Source organism: Cyprinus carpio, chromosome B20 (assembly GCF_018340385.1).
Source record: "Cyprinus carpio isolate SPL01 chromosome B20, ASM1834038v1, whole genome shotgun sequence".
Classification (NCBI taxonomy): Eukaryota; Metazoa; Chordata; class Actinopteri; order Cypriniformes; family Cyprinidae; genus Cyprinus; species Cyprinus carpio.
In genome coordinates, this window is record NC_056616.1 from 7,862,303 (window position 1) to 7,877,330 (window position 15,028).

Here is a 15,028-nt window from a genome sequence, read left to right on the forward strand (position 1 = left end):
GAAATCTCTGATCCTTGATCCTTTTCTCAAGAGGTTGCACGAATAATTATCTGTCACATTGATGGACAGGGTTATAAATTTTCTTTGTTTTTTTTTTTTGTTTTTTTTTTTTTGGTCTGTCATATTTGTTTTCATTTCCCTTATAATTATGTAGAGGTATGCCATTCCATGTACGGACAGTGTGCTGTTGATACAGTCAACATTTACATTTCAATAATATGAAGGCTGCTATTTTTTATGCTTTAGCAATGATATAATCTGTTTAGGGCTGTCAAAACATGTTAAGTTTAACAAAGATTATAAATAAATTAATAAATAAAATATTTGTATACAAATACATAATTTTATAAAAAAAAATAAGTTTTTACTTTTATTTTTTTTTTTTTGCATTTATTTTTATATATACATAATAAAACAAATTATTTAAATACATAAAATACATCATATCTAGTCTAAATATGAACATCTGGTAGTTCCTCTGGAGGAATAAATAATAATAATAATAATAATAATAATAATAATAATAATTATAACATTGTAACATTGACAACTGATAGAAATAAGTCAATTAAAACGTTTATTTAAAAATATATTTTATAATATAAAATAATATAAAAAATATGCATACTGTATATATAATTAAACATTTAATTGTAGGCCCTATTTTCTATACATAATTATTTAAATACATTAAATACATATTTTTTTTATGGAAGAGGATTAGGGCCAAGTAATGATAATAAAAAAAATAAAATAAATAAAACCATCTCGAGATAAAAGTCAATATTATACGAGATTAAACTCATAAATTTTTGAGAATAAAGTTATGTTTTGAGAAAAAAAAAAAAAAAACGTGTTAAATTTCGAGATAAAAAAGGTTGAGATAAAATGTTGAGAATAAACTCAAAAAATTACAAGAGAAAAAGTTGTTAAATTTCGAGAAAAAAAAAAAGGTTGAGATAAAATAATGAGAATAAACTAATTAAATTACGAGAAAAAAAAAGTCATTGTGTTTTGAGATAAAAATTTTAAATTCATGTCATGTTCATTTTATCTAGTTGGACAGCATCAAACAGCGTCTGCAGTGGCATAGGTTGGAGAGTAGAGCACATGGATGTAGCATATGATGCGATCAACTCTGATTCAAACCTGACTTTTGCCGAACTCACTTTTCTTCCTTTTCTCATCACATATTACATCGGAAAAGTGGAAATCAATTGCTTAACAAATGTTTAATAATAATGTATAAATTAGGGGTAGGCAGGCTATAGTGAGGGCTTTGTTGTCCCAATAAGCAGCATCTATTTAATAATTTGAATAAATAAAATAATTTACACTATATTAATATTATTATTGCATCCTGTTAATGTACAATGATACTGAGGTGCAAATAGCATCTATCACTATAAGTATAAATAGCATTTAATTAACTACTATTTACACTTATTACAAAAATCTGCTTTTACACAACGTAATAAGAATGAAAAACGAAAGAACATCTATAAAAAATGCAGCTGTTGTCACTTAATGTAAATAGTGTGTATCACTATTTTCATTGTAAATAGCATCTTTGTCAGGGGTGTCCAAAATCACATTCTTGTCTATTTAAATGTAGGCTATTATAGGCCTATGTGGTCCAATCATAAATTTCAAGTCATGAAGTTTCACAATGTCAACACAAAGTGACAGCACTAAATTTTAGGCCAGGTCATGTATCAGTAAAACTTGAGTGACAACAATTTGATAACTCATATGTGTCATTTCTTTAGCGTACCAAAAGCGGAACAGCATTACTTGAGTGAACCATGCTGCACGGACCATTATTAGCTCTGCCTAAAGACTCAGAACAAATGTGTTTACTCTCTGATAGGTCTCGATCAGGCAACCACCGAACAGCACTGCGAGAAGCGTTCGAATTTAGAGCAGAGCTCTCTGAAACAAACCAGACTCCGCGGTGACCTAATCAAAATTAAAGGCAGATGAAACAGCGCTGGCATTCTCAACAACACTGATGCAGAAAACAGGAGAAACACTGTGCGTCAACAGTCCAGTTAGAATAGGTTACTTTTCAATTTACAAATTAATATTTGCAATCAATGGATTTACTTTAGTAACACTACACCTACCTAATTAATACATTATTATTAAACATTCGTTAAGCAATTGATTTCCACTTTTCCGATTTGATATGTGATGAGAAAAGGAAGAAAAGCGAGTTCGGCAAAAGTTGGGTTTGAACCCTAGATTGCATCATATGCTACATCCATGTGCTTTACTCTCCAATCTACGCCACTGCAGATGCTGTTTGATGTTGTTTAATGTGATTTAATGTATGTGAAACGAGATGAAATGAACATGACACGAGTGTTTTTTTTTTCTAGATTTTATATTTTTTTTTTTTATTTTAATGATTTTATTCCCAACATTTTATTTCATTTTTTCTCTGAATTTAACGTTTTCCAACATTTTATTTCATTTTTAATGAGTTCATTCTGAAATTCTTTTCTCAGAATTTAGTTTATTCTCAACATTTTATCTCAACTTTTTTCACAAAACATAACAACTTTATTTTCTAAACGTAATGAGTTTAGTCTCGTATTAAAATGACTTTAATCTTGAGATGGTTTTATTTATTTGTTTATTCATTTATTTATTTATTTTATTTTGTATTATTGCTTGGCCCTAATCCTCTTCCGTACATTTTAGTTAAAATAAAAAGTGATTTGTTCAATTATTATTTATTTATTTTACTTCTGAACTAAAGATTGTTCGAGTGGCGTTTTGTTGACTATTAATATAGCATCAATTTAATTGCGATTGATTGGAAGATGAATAGTGGCCCAGTTTGAGAGAGGAGCCGGCACTGAAGTGTGCTCCACTGTCTCCTGAACCTTTGTGTGGAGGTGTGGATGTATTCTCTGGAGCAGAGCGCTAGTGCTGACCTCGTCCTTTCAGCATAGAGGAGAGTGTGTAACATCTTCACACAATGAGAAGCTCCTGCAGGGAAGAACCGATTAAATTAAAGTGCTTCTGAGGCAATCACACCAAGGTCATAAGGATGCAGAGTAAACTGCTTCTGGCACCAACTTTTGTCTCATGCGAAGACGGCTTGTCTGTTGCAGAGTGCGGTTTGGCCACCTCTGCTCAACATGTGTTGGCGGAATGTGGAAAATTATGCGGCAGTATAGAGTTCATATTAGGAGACAAAGCTGAATCGAAAGACTACGTAAACAACTGACTGCATCTGTGTGCTTCTGTTCTGTCTGCTGTTTAGAATCAGAACTAATGATGCCAGATCAGATCATTTTACTTATTCTCTCATTTGTTCTCATTCATCAGAATAAAGATTCATTTGAGTGGCAATATTCAGCCAAAGATAATTTATGAGGAACATAAAGGATTACTTTGCCTCACATGTCTTTTGTTCATTTGTCATGTGATAAATGTAATTAACGAATCATTCGTGAATGAACTGTCACTACTGACTATAAGTAACTTTGTAAGTTTGCCAACTTATTTTAATAACCTTAAACCTTAAACTAACAGTCTATTAATAGTCCACTAATACTCTAGTGAGAGTTAGTTGACATGTAGTTGCAAAGTTGCTTATCAAAATAAAGCTTAACCCGCTTTTGATCTAATCTGACAAACTTGAATTTGTTAGCAATTCTGTTTGATTCATTCAAACTGTTCACTCATGCACTCCTTGTGATTACCCACACAGATATATTAGCAGGAGGTAGAATTGCAAGAGGTAACACTTTATTTTAAGGTGTCCTTGTTACACGTTACATGTACTTACTATTATAATAACAATACAGTATGCACAATTACATGCAAGTAACCCTAAACCAAACCCTACTCCTAACCATAGTAAGTACTTGTATTTAATTAATATTACTCAGTACTTAAATATAGTATAATTACACTGTAATAAGGACACCTTGAAATAAAGTGTAACCTTAAAAGATAGCAGAATTATTATTATTATTAATATTATTTCATGTGTTGTGCAGATCTGTCATTGTACACTGACATCTGAACAAGTAACATATCTGCACTTTTGTTCTGAACAAATAAAAACACAAACGTTTTTAAATGAATCACTTTACTGATGTTTAGTGGCCCTATTTTAAGGATCTAAAAGCAAGGTCTAAAGTGCATGGTGCAGGTGCACTTAGGGCGTGTCCAAAATCTACTTTTGCTAGTTTAACGACGGGAATAATTGGTTGCCATGCCCAGCGCATGGTCTAAAAGGGTCGTCCCTATTCTCTTAATGCAGTGGTCTCAAACTCAATTCCTGGAGGGCCACAGCTCTGCAATGTTTTGCTCCAACCAGCTCCAAATCACACCTGCTTGGAAGTTTTTAGTAATCCTGAAGATCTTGATTAGCTGGATCAGGTCTGTTTGATTAGGGCTGGGGCTAAACTGTGCAGAGCTGTGGCCCTCCAGGAATTGAGTTACGAGGTGTTTGAGACCTAGTATCTTAATGAGTCATCGGCAGTGTTTTGTGAGTGCAATTTTGCTCATTGTCTAAACCAATATTGCAGAAACCAAGAAAAAAGTCTCATCTCCCATGTCCCTGAAACAGCCAGTTGCGTTCGTCAGAGTACTAGATGTCGAGCCATGGCGGATTTGCCTATTTAAAATTGCTAGATTTGCAAGCAAGCAACAGACAGAAGGCGTCTTCTTTAGGAAACAGACTTGCTCGTTTACGCAAAAAAATAGGTAAGCCTAATTTCTGCTCGTGCGCAAGCAAATAGGTAGCCTAATTCTGATACATGCAATGACTATTCATTATGACATGTAGCCTGCACAGTAAGTGGTCTTTTTTGTTTTATTCATTTTTTTTTGATTGTTTGTTGATGAAGTGGGCATGCTTGTGTGCTAATATTTGAATGCTTGTGTGTTGCTGTGAGTTCCTGTGTATGTAATAAACAGACCTGCCTATACAAACGTGCTCTTTATATAAAAAAAAAATAAAAATACTGTGCCATTGAATTTTGTTGCTCTTTTTAGTTGATTATGAATGTTGTTTGATATAGAACCAAAATGTGGTTGTCTGGTGCCACATTACGACAGGTGTATGATAGAGCCCCAGATTAAATAATTAAGACATCAGCAGGTAACATGCTTTTCTCTAGACTTTTCATAGACACTGTAAGATATGTTAGAGCAGATTTTTTATCTTTATTGTTCTCTTTCATAGGTCAGATCCGTTAAAACAGATCATCGAGCAGAATTGTTCTCTTTCCATCTATGTCTAAAGCAAATTAAGAAGAAAAAGAAATGTTTTGTGTATGATGTTGTTATGTGTCTAAAATGATAGGTATTTATGTTTTTTGCCAGCGATTTTTAAATGTCAACAAGTATCAAATCAAGCTGACAAAACATAATTTATCCACACACTTTATAGTAGCCGGGCCTACCAATTAAAAGCAGCTAGATGTCATGAGAGCATTTGTTACTGTACAACTGTGTATTGTTGTTGTTGTTGTTAAGTAAATCAAACAATATTTTACAGTTGGTAAACACTGTCTTTCTTTAAATAAATTCAATTAGATTTCAAATTGTCTTTAAATCTACCTCATAAAATAATAATAATAAAAAATACATCTATAAAACCTAAAATCTACCTCTGCTCTAAACTATAGGGAGCCCTTTTACATTAGTCCTTCTATAAGGTTACAGTTAACAAAAGACTATAGGGAGCCCTTTTACATTAGTCCTTCTATAAGGTTACATTTATTTGTAACTATAATAATCAACACAAATAAAAAATTAAATTAAAAAATTTAAAAAAAAGTATGCAAACATGTAAATTGCACTCAATGCATTATTTGTAACTACAATAATCAACACAAATTATTTAAAACATTTTATTTGTTGTGGAACATAAAAGCTTGTTGTCCTGTGGACACAGTGGTCCTCTTGCCAGGAATGTCTGTTAGGTCCACAAGACCGTAGAAAGATTTAGGTTTAAATATAGCCTACATTAAATAATTAAGACATGCACGCTAACTGTTGAAGTGAAAGCAGTACTCTATAGTCAAAGTGGCATTACGTCACAGAAGTGTGGAAGAGGAAGACCGTTTTCTCTAGGGAGCTTGGGAAAATGGCATAGCCATTTACATTTTACAAAATGCTTTTCTCTAGACTTAAAATGAGCTAAAGAAATGTGCATCTTTGCCACCTGTTGGACTGGAGTGTGAATTGCTGGGTGGTGCATTAGATCAATCTGCAATTGCTTAAATATTGGATTGCTTTTCTATCAGTGCCTTTGGAAAATGATTAGCAATCCCAATAGATTTTTTTTATTTTATTTTTTTTTTTTTTTTTTTTGCTGACACTCTGTCATAATGTATTGATTTAAACAAACTGATATTTATTAAATATGCAATTGTTCTCTGCAGAAAAAGTGATATTTTTGGGACAAATACTACATTTAACATTCTCTCTTTCATATAATGTAAAGTTTGATTGATTTGAGTGAATTAGTTAATTTGGCCAATGAATTTAAAATAACTGATTCAAATAACAACTCACTAATTTGAGCACCGAATTGAAATCTTGAAAATCTTTGGAACACTTTTTGTAAGCAAAAAATAAAAATAAAAAAAAAATAACGACTTTATTCAACCATTCCTTTGTCAACAGTCTCCTCTGTGTCTCTCCATATCACCATATCCTCTTCTGTATCATCTTTCTACATGTATTTAGCTTTGATTTGAAAGAAAACAGTGCTTCCTTGTGGCGATGATGATACAGAAGAGCATACAGTGATATGGAGAGACACAGAGGAGACTGTTGACAAAGGAATTGTTGAATAAAGTCATTATTTTTGTTTTCTTCGCTTACAGAAAGTGTTCCCGTTGCTTCATATAACCCAGATTGCATGCATCTGATGGCAGATGAGTATTCTGACGTCGACTTTCATTCCTTTTATGGACCTTGACACTGTTATTTATTTGGCAGTCTATGGGACAGTCACAGGCCTCCTGGTTTTCATGCAAAATATCTTGAATTGTGTTCCGAAGATGAACTAAGCTTTTACGGGTTTGTAATGACATGGGGGTAAGTGATTAATGACAAAATTTTCATTTTGGGGTGGAGTATCCCTTTAAGAGGGGTGCTACTCGTTTTTAAAAAAGTTGTTGCCTCTGAAGGGCATCTCAGTTCAGTCACTTCATTTCAATTTGGAGTTCATGTAGACGGTGAGGCTTCAGACAGACCCATTATGTTTATTTTGCTTTTTTGATCTCAGGGGATGTGGCGGTAAAATGAGTCATGACTGGAGCCCCTCCATGTCTCGCTGGGTGAGTCTGATCTGTTCGCCAGGCTCAAGTGCTGTCAGATGCTGTATCAGAGCTCTAGTGGAGGCCACAGCATATGTCTGATAGGCCGTTTGAGCCTCTGCTCTGTTGATCACATTCCAAGTCATCAACATGTAATGTGGGCTTGAGTTTGGGAAACTATGAACATATGTAACCTGGCTTGGTTCATCAAGGAGCAGAGGCAAGTTTTAGTTTATCCATTTATTCACTGTAAGAAAATGTTAATAATTTCTGCTACTTCTGTTAATGCAAAGTTCTGCCATTAAATTCTAGATGATGCAGGCTGATAGGTTCTTACTCAGTCTGATAAAATAACATCATTACTCACATCTGCAGCCATGAGCTGCTGCTCAGCATTTAAATACTTGGCTAGTGCTTGCTATTACAATTGCAGCGAGCTTCAGAAACCCTCCACCTTCCCCAGCTCCACCTGTATAGATCTGCTATGGAGTGCTTTAATGTATGTTATGTATGGAGGTTATTTCTTATGCTATATGTACAGCCGCAGTATTTCCTAGCAGATCTATTCCACCAAGACAAAACACATTCACATTGCCATGTATATTGTAATGCTAAACTCTCAGAGAGGTGTCATGACAGAACTAGCAATACTACTAAAATTTGTATTATAAGACAAATACAGTACTACTACTACTACTATATACAATCAGTACTAGTATGGCTTCTACTTCCTTGGCTACTACTAGTAGTTTACTAGTAGTAGTAGTAGCAGCAGCAGCAGCCTTTTAGTAAACACTGTAACTATACTAAATTCTGTGCTACTACTGTTCTGCTATCTACTATACTGTACTACTACTACATGTAGTACATGTAGAACCCCTAATAGCATTTTCTACCATTCTCCAATTAGATAAGGGACATATATACGTGGCACTACTGCTCGGTAAGTATGCTCAAATGGCTCGCAACCCTCCCTCCCCATTATAAGCATGAGCATATTACTGTGCTCCTTATGGTGGTCGTCTCCTTTGTTTCAGATCACTAAGGCTTTCAAGTCCCGGTTGGCATGGACCTCACTGATGAGAGACACTCATCCTCATAACCAAGCTACAGGATAGACGTCCCACTGCCACATCTACACAATTACCACTGTTCGCTTTTAAGCCCATTATTAAGTATCTTAATTGTCATGTATTTCCAAGCTGATGGTTCTGGGGGCTTAATGGTTAAGCTCTTGTATGTTCAGTTAATTTGGGAGCAAGAACCCCCATAAGGAACCACAAATTGTGTTCAATACACTCAAGTAACTTGCCAAAGTGGTCCTGTCTGAACTACTATTATGAGAACTTATGTAACAAATTCAACTAGTAGTTGTAATAAACTACATGATTGCTATTAGTATATATATATATATATATATATATATATATATATATATATATATATATATATATTTTTTTTTTTTTTTTTTTTTTTTTTAAATTAAAAAAAAAAAACATAATAATGACTGCTAGAAAGAGCAGGAAATTTTCAAAATGAACATATATAAGCACTTTCAAGCCAATATGCCATGCCCTCTTATAATGTTACAGTGTTTCCAGCTGCACTCTGCATGTTAGAATGGAAACTAAGATTCAATTTGATTTGAATTTGTATTCCTAGTTTAGTTTCAAATGTTCTGTCTAGCCCTTCTGAACAGCATTGGCGATCTCTCATAGAAAACTCTACTAAATAGAATGTCATTACCTAACTGTTTCCATCTGAGTGAAATTAAAAAAAAAAAAAAAAAAAAAAAAAGATACCTTCTCAATGTCCTTCAAATATCAGTAGGCAGAATTTAAGTCCCTGCCAAACATTTGTGAATGAATCCAGAGACGATTTCTTTTTGCTTTTAAACGAGTACAAATCTCCTGCAATTATCTCTCTTTCTTCATCTTTTGGTACATTCTGAAGTCGGCCAAACCTCATAATGTGACATGTGATGCAAAATATATACAATATTAAATATAAATATATCTTGGTGCCACAATGTCCACAATTTCTTGGAAGAAGAACCTGGAAGAATAAATGGCACTGATTCTGGAGAAATTTATACAAAGCAGGCTATACGTAAATATATATATACTGTGTATATATATATATATATATATATATATATACATATATATATATATATTCTTAAATATGTGTTGGCTGACTGTACAGACTCTCCACTTAAAGCAAATGTGTCTGCCTGACCCTGACTGCTGTAACATACCATCATGCATTTCTCATGGGGCTGTGTTTTCAGCCAGAGCTGGTTCTTGTCTCTCTTCCTTGTTATTTTGACGTTTCTGTACATGTCCTCAGCAGTGCACATCCTAGATTTGTTTTTCTTTTAAAGTATGCAAGAAACAAGAAAAGAATTGCTGTTCATAAGAGGCTTTATTTTTCTCATTCTGCTTGTGAAACTATTGTATTCTTTGCTGCCTAATTCAGTAATGGCCACTCGTACAATATTTGCATTTTGATTTAAATTGCTTTGGTGACAAAGCGTCTTCCGAGAACATAAATGCAAAAAGTCTTTTCCTAGGACTTGCCGCCAAAATTAGCTCTGTTGTTATTTTCCAAGCTCTGTTTGAGATATTTGAACAAACTAATTTTAATGGAGAGTTTTGTGAAAAGCCAAGAGAAAAGGACCAAGCTCTGCTTTAACAAGTGTTTCATCTTTAGCTCTTTCAGAATGGATTGTTTGTCAGAGTAAATGTAATAGCAGCAGTTTTTCCACAAAAAAAGTTTTTTTCCTCATGATTCCACAAGCGAGTATAAAGGTAGTACTGAAGCATGCACCAGCTTGCATGTGAACATAACTCCAGCTTTTCCGCAAGGAACTTTAACCTCGTATTTTCATTAGTTCTGGTGCATCATGGGTCTTGCTCACATTGAGTGATTTGTTGAAGGTTACATCTGGCGGGTTCCACCTGAGCAGCAGCCCCCCGAACCCTTTCGCTGCTCACACATATGGAGGGCTGCCGTTTCAGACTGAATTGCACTGAGGAAAGAAGTTAAATTTGTATTGTCATGCGCCAATGGACCCTGACAGCTGGTGTGTTAATGATTTAAACGGTTTGTCACATCACGTTAAACTGCCAATGACTTTTTCATTAGAGCAAATTGAAGTGAGACAACAAAACTATAAATGTATAATTGTTGTGAAGATAAATTGTTCTATTAACTTTATAATTCCTTCTAACATTTTATCCTCTGCAAGAGAGGATAGTATTACGTTTTCCTTAAATTGCCATGGTGCATGAGACTGAGGACAATTATTATAGTTCTAACAGAGTAAATCTATTAAAGCACAGACAAGCTGGAGTCATAACACTTACTCACCACAAGTTCAGTAAAATTGTTTATTTTGGAGAAATATGTTTTTGTTATGCATGCATTCTTTAATATATTTTTAGAAGCATTTTACTTATGTTTGAGTTATTTTTTTGTTGTTGTTTTGTTTTGTTTTTTTAAACAAAACTATTTCTAAAACACTCTGACTCTGATACTACACACTCAGACTCACATCGTAATAATATACAAACATTATACAATGGGTATAAAGTAATACATTTACTTCTGAAAAATCTGTTTCGTTAACTAAAAGATGGCAAGAAATAGTTATGAAAGAGTTACAATTGCCTTCAGCCTCCCCTATTTCAAGTTTGCAATTATACTTCTATCTTATTTAATTATTTTGATTAACACATTTAGACAACAAGCATTTATCAGTTTCCCAAGTTTAAAGCTGCAGTCCGTAACTTTTTTTTGGTTAAAAATGATACAAAATCAATATTTGAGCAAGTATATAACCAGTCAGTGTTTAAAACTATCGCCTTACTTTAGCCTGATTCACAGCGGTTAGCTTATAATAATGTGTTCTAATTTGAGTGGTACAGGTAGGTTTTCGCAGGAAATTCGGGCATGCTGCCATGTCATTACATCACGTCTATAAACATAAAGAAGTTGTCACGGCTACTAGGCTATCTCATGTGAGGATCCTGCAAGTGGCGGATCGCCTTTTCTCACAGCAGCTAGGCTAATTAAATGTATCATTTTGATGGCGGATTGCAATCCAGAAAGGATTATGTGTTTATGAAACACATGTGAATGAAATTTAATTATATTCCAGTTTCAAATGTGCTTCTGATTACAGACAGCCTGGGATTACACAAGATTTGTATTTTAAAGACAACCAGTTCAAAGGGAGCATAATTTGCTTTTTGGGTTAAAAGGATTTCTTAATATGAAATTTGAGTGGTATGACAATTAGAAATTAGCCTATACAGAAATTTAAATCTACATGCTAATACTTAGGCCTACTCATAATCATGCAATGCTGATGTTGTTCACATTAACACGTGTTCCTGTGGCTGTTTGTTATAGCTTTGTGTTTGAAGTTCATAATGTTTTTTTTTATTTTCCTAAGGAACACACATGGTAAAAAAAAAAAAAAAAAAAAATGTATAGTCTGAGTACACAGTAAGTTGCTTTGGATAAAAGTGTCTGCCAAATGCATAAACACACACACAAAAAAAAATAATAATTTGAGAATGAAGTATAATAATAATAATAATTTGCACGGTTTGATGTGATATGAGCTAATTTAGATTAAATCACCATTGTTAGCGTGATTTATTGTAATGTTTTTTTCCTCAGTTGGTAAGAACAAACTTGGCAGACTTGTTACTTATTTGTTCAGATGTCAATATACAGTGAATATTCTTATTTGGGTCATATATTCCAAGACATAAGCTAGAATCTGTGATTATAAAATACAGTATATATTCACACCGGTGCGGTGACTGACTGCCACACATACAGTATTCCTCAAAACATTAGATTTATCCTCAATGGAAACGTGCTGGCGCACAACCCACGCAAGGAAGATAATTACGCAAAAAGCTGCAATTGCAGGTTTTAAACAGAGATGGCAACAAAGAGGTAAAACGTACGGACTGCAGACTTAAATGTTTAAACCGGCAGTAGATATTTTAATTGCAGCACCTGGAGACCCACAACATATTGAGGGAGTTAGTTATTTCCTCTGTAATCAGAATGGCGAAGAAAGTCGACTAGCAGGTCTAGAATAAGTAGCTCATTAGAGGTGAAACGCAATATTCTACAGGGTGAAATTAAATCACTCGAAATGATCCGTGCTGCGTTAATTGTCCATGATGATTCTTGATTAAACTCCTTATGTATGTACCATTAGGACAATCATGAGTGGGGATTAACCTTTCTTGCTTAATTTACTATCAGCAACAAAAAGAAGAAGATAAAATCGCTTTGAATAAATAGCATGATTCATCTTTGCTTATATAAATTCAAAAATAATCATTGGAGTGTGACATATTGTCACCGAATTGTTCAACCAATTTAGAAAATAAATTGTATGATTCTTATTAATGCAAAACAACGACAAATAATTATAAAAAAAAAAAAAAAAAAAAAAACCCTTTTTTTCTATTCTGCTGATGTTAGATTTGTCACATATTACACGGTGTGCCAATCATGTTGTAGAAAAGAAAGTACTAAATGTGTTATTTATTTTCTAGGAAAACTGTTTAGTAAACTAAAGCTACAGTGCAATTTAGGAATTTCCCCACAATCATTTGTATACATAAACCATAATTCATAAATAAGTGTGTTTTTGGCGTGGATGCATAATACATAGATTCCTCTTAGCAGCTGTTTCTTTGGGCCACTATACTGTACGTACAGCATGCTGTCCGCCAAACTGAAGCAAACAAGTTGACTGTGTCTGCAACCATATAGTTATATGCATATATATATATATATATATATATAAATAAGTTTGTTTTTATATATATATATATATATATATATGAAAATCTATATAGTGTATGTAATTGACACAATGCAACAAAATGAAGATGTTAGCTAACATGACATCAAAAAGTTATAGTTAAAAAATAAATAAAAAAATTAATTGGTAATTTAAATTTTGGTGATTTTTACAACCCAAAGCAAAGCTGTGGCATCTTGGAAAACGTATTGATTTGTACTTTGAGTGACCATACGGTGACCGTTCCAAGATGGCGGATGCGTCTACGTGTCTGGAGCTGTCGAATGTGGCATCTACATGTCCATATCAATGTTTTTTGCCACTCGCGCATCCACACTTTTTCAATCTTACCATGACTCTTTAATATTTGTTGACCTCCGATTCCATTTTAAGGCATATTTCTCTCAGTTTTCATAATTCTGAGGTGAACCACAGAGTAACAGACATCTAACCAAACTGACATTTGTTTGTCAATGTGAAATTCGGAGCTGTTTTTAGACAGTTCTGCTAAAACAGCTTTTCAGTGCATTTTGTAGATGTAATGCCAGATGCCACTGCTTATAGAAGAAAAAGGGAAAAAAAACATCATCTATTTTGTTGACATTCTCGTTTTGGGAAGGAAAAGACTAAAATTACAAAGAAAAAAATCTGTTTATGTGGGAGAGATACTTGTTCAAAGATTGTTTATCGGGTTGTACGAAATAAAACTACATATCAGTATCAGCTTGTGGTGCCAACAGAATGCACTGTCTCAAAGTGTAAAAGCAGACACGAACACTGCAGCGTATTTACAAGTTGTGATACAAGTTAAAAAGACGACATAACAGGCATGGTAAGAGGTAAAACTATGGTTTTGCATTTTAATGTGCAACACAACCAAGATATTTGTCAAAAAATCGTGTTTATTCAGACTTAGCAGCTGGAAAAAGACTGCTTCGGGATTTGTGATTGTTCAGCTCTGTTTGTTTCCACTTATTTCCAACCTGAAAATAAGCTTATGTATTGATTTAGCAGAACCATTTGACTTTCAGTCTAGACAGATTAAAAACATGTACTCATTCTTCATGTACCAATAAAATTGCATCTAAACCGTCCTAGGAGGGCTTCCTACTAAAACAGGACAATCATGCGCGATCGATGGTGGCTTCTGCTCTGCGTAATGATTGTGACCCTGTTCAATAAAGTCAACCAGACAAAGGACCACTGACCTGGCATATTACCCCAGAGAACAGGAAGACTCATTTTAGCCTTCAGCTCTTCTCTGTGAATACGAAAAGACTCAATTCATAGAAAATACACCACCAAGCAATTCCTTTCAAATAGCATATTATCCGTTTCTGGATCCTCTCGGTGTGAAAGCAACAAAGATAACTTTTCTTTGCTTCAAGGAAAAACATGGAACTGAGAAGTATCTTTGACAATGAGGAGAATCAGAGTTGCTGACTTTGCTGCTATAGGACTCTGAGGCAACATTTAAAATAATTTTAAAAAGAAACTAAGTGCAGGTAGGAGACACATTTTTCCCTTCTCAGGAAGAATATCTTTGAGGCCACTTGGTACAATTTATCAAAGCAGTAAAATTCATATTTTATGATGCCGCGGTATTCAGGACGACAATTCTCACCTTTATGACCAAAGGCCATGAAAAGTTCTCACAATTATAATGGAACAGAGGAACACAACAAATCTCTGGCTCTTGGGACAAAGGATTGACCATAACCTTGAAGTTGTGCTTTTCATTGTAAATAGGCCGGGAGAAAGAGCTTGAGATGGAAACATGAGAAGCAACCTTATCAAAACAGTACAAGACCATTATCGCCAGCCATTTAAAAGGTTTATGAACAAATCTTTTACAATGTTTGGTAGAGATATTTCTAAATGTGTTAAAAAAAGT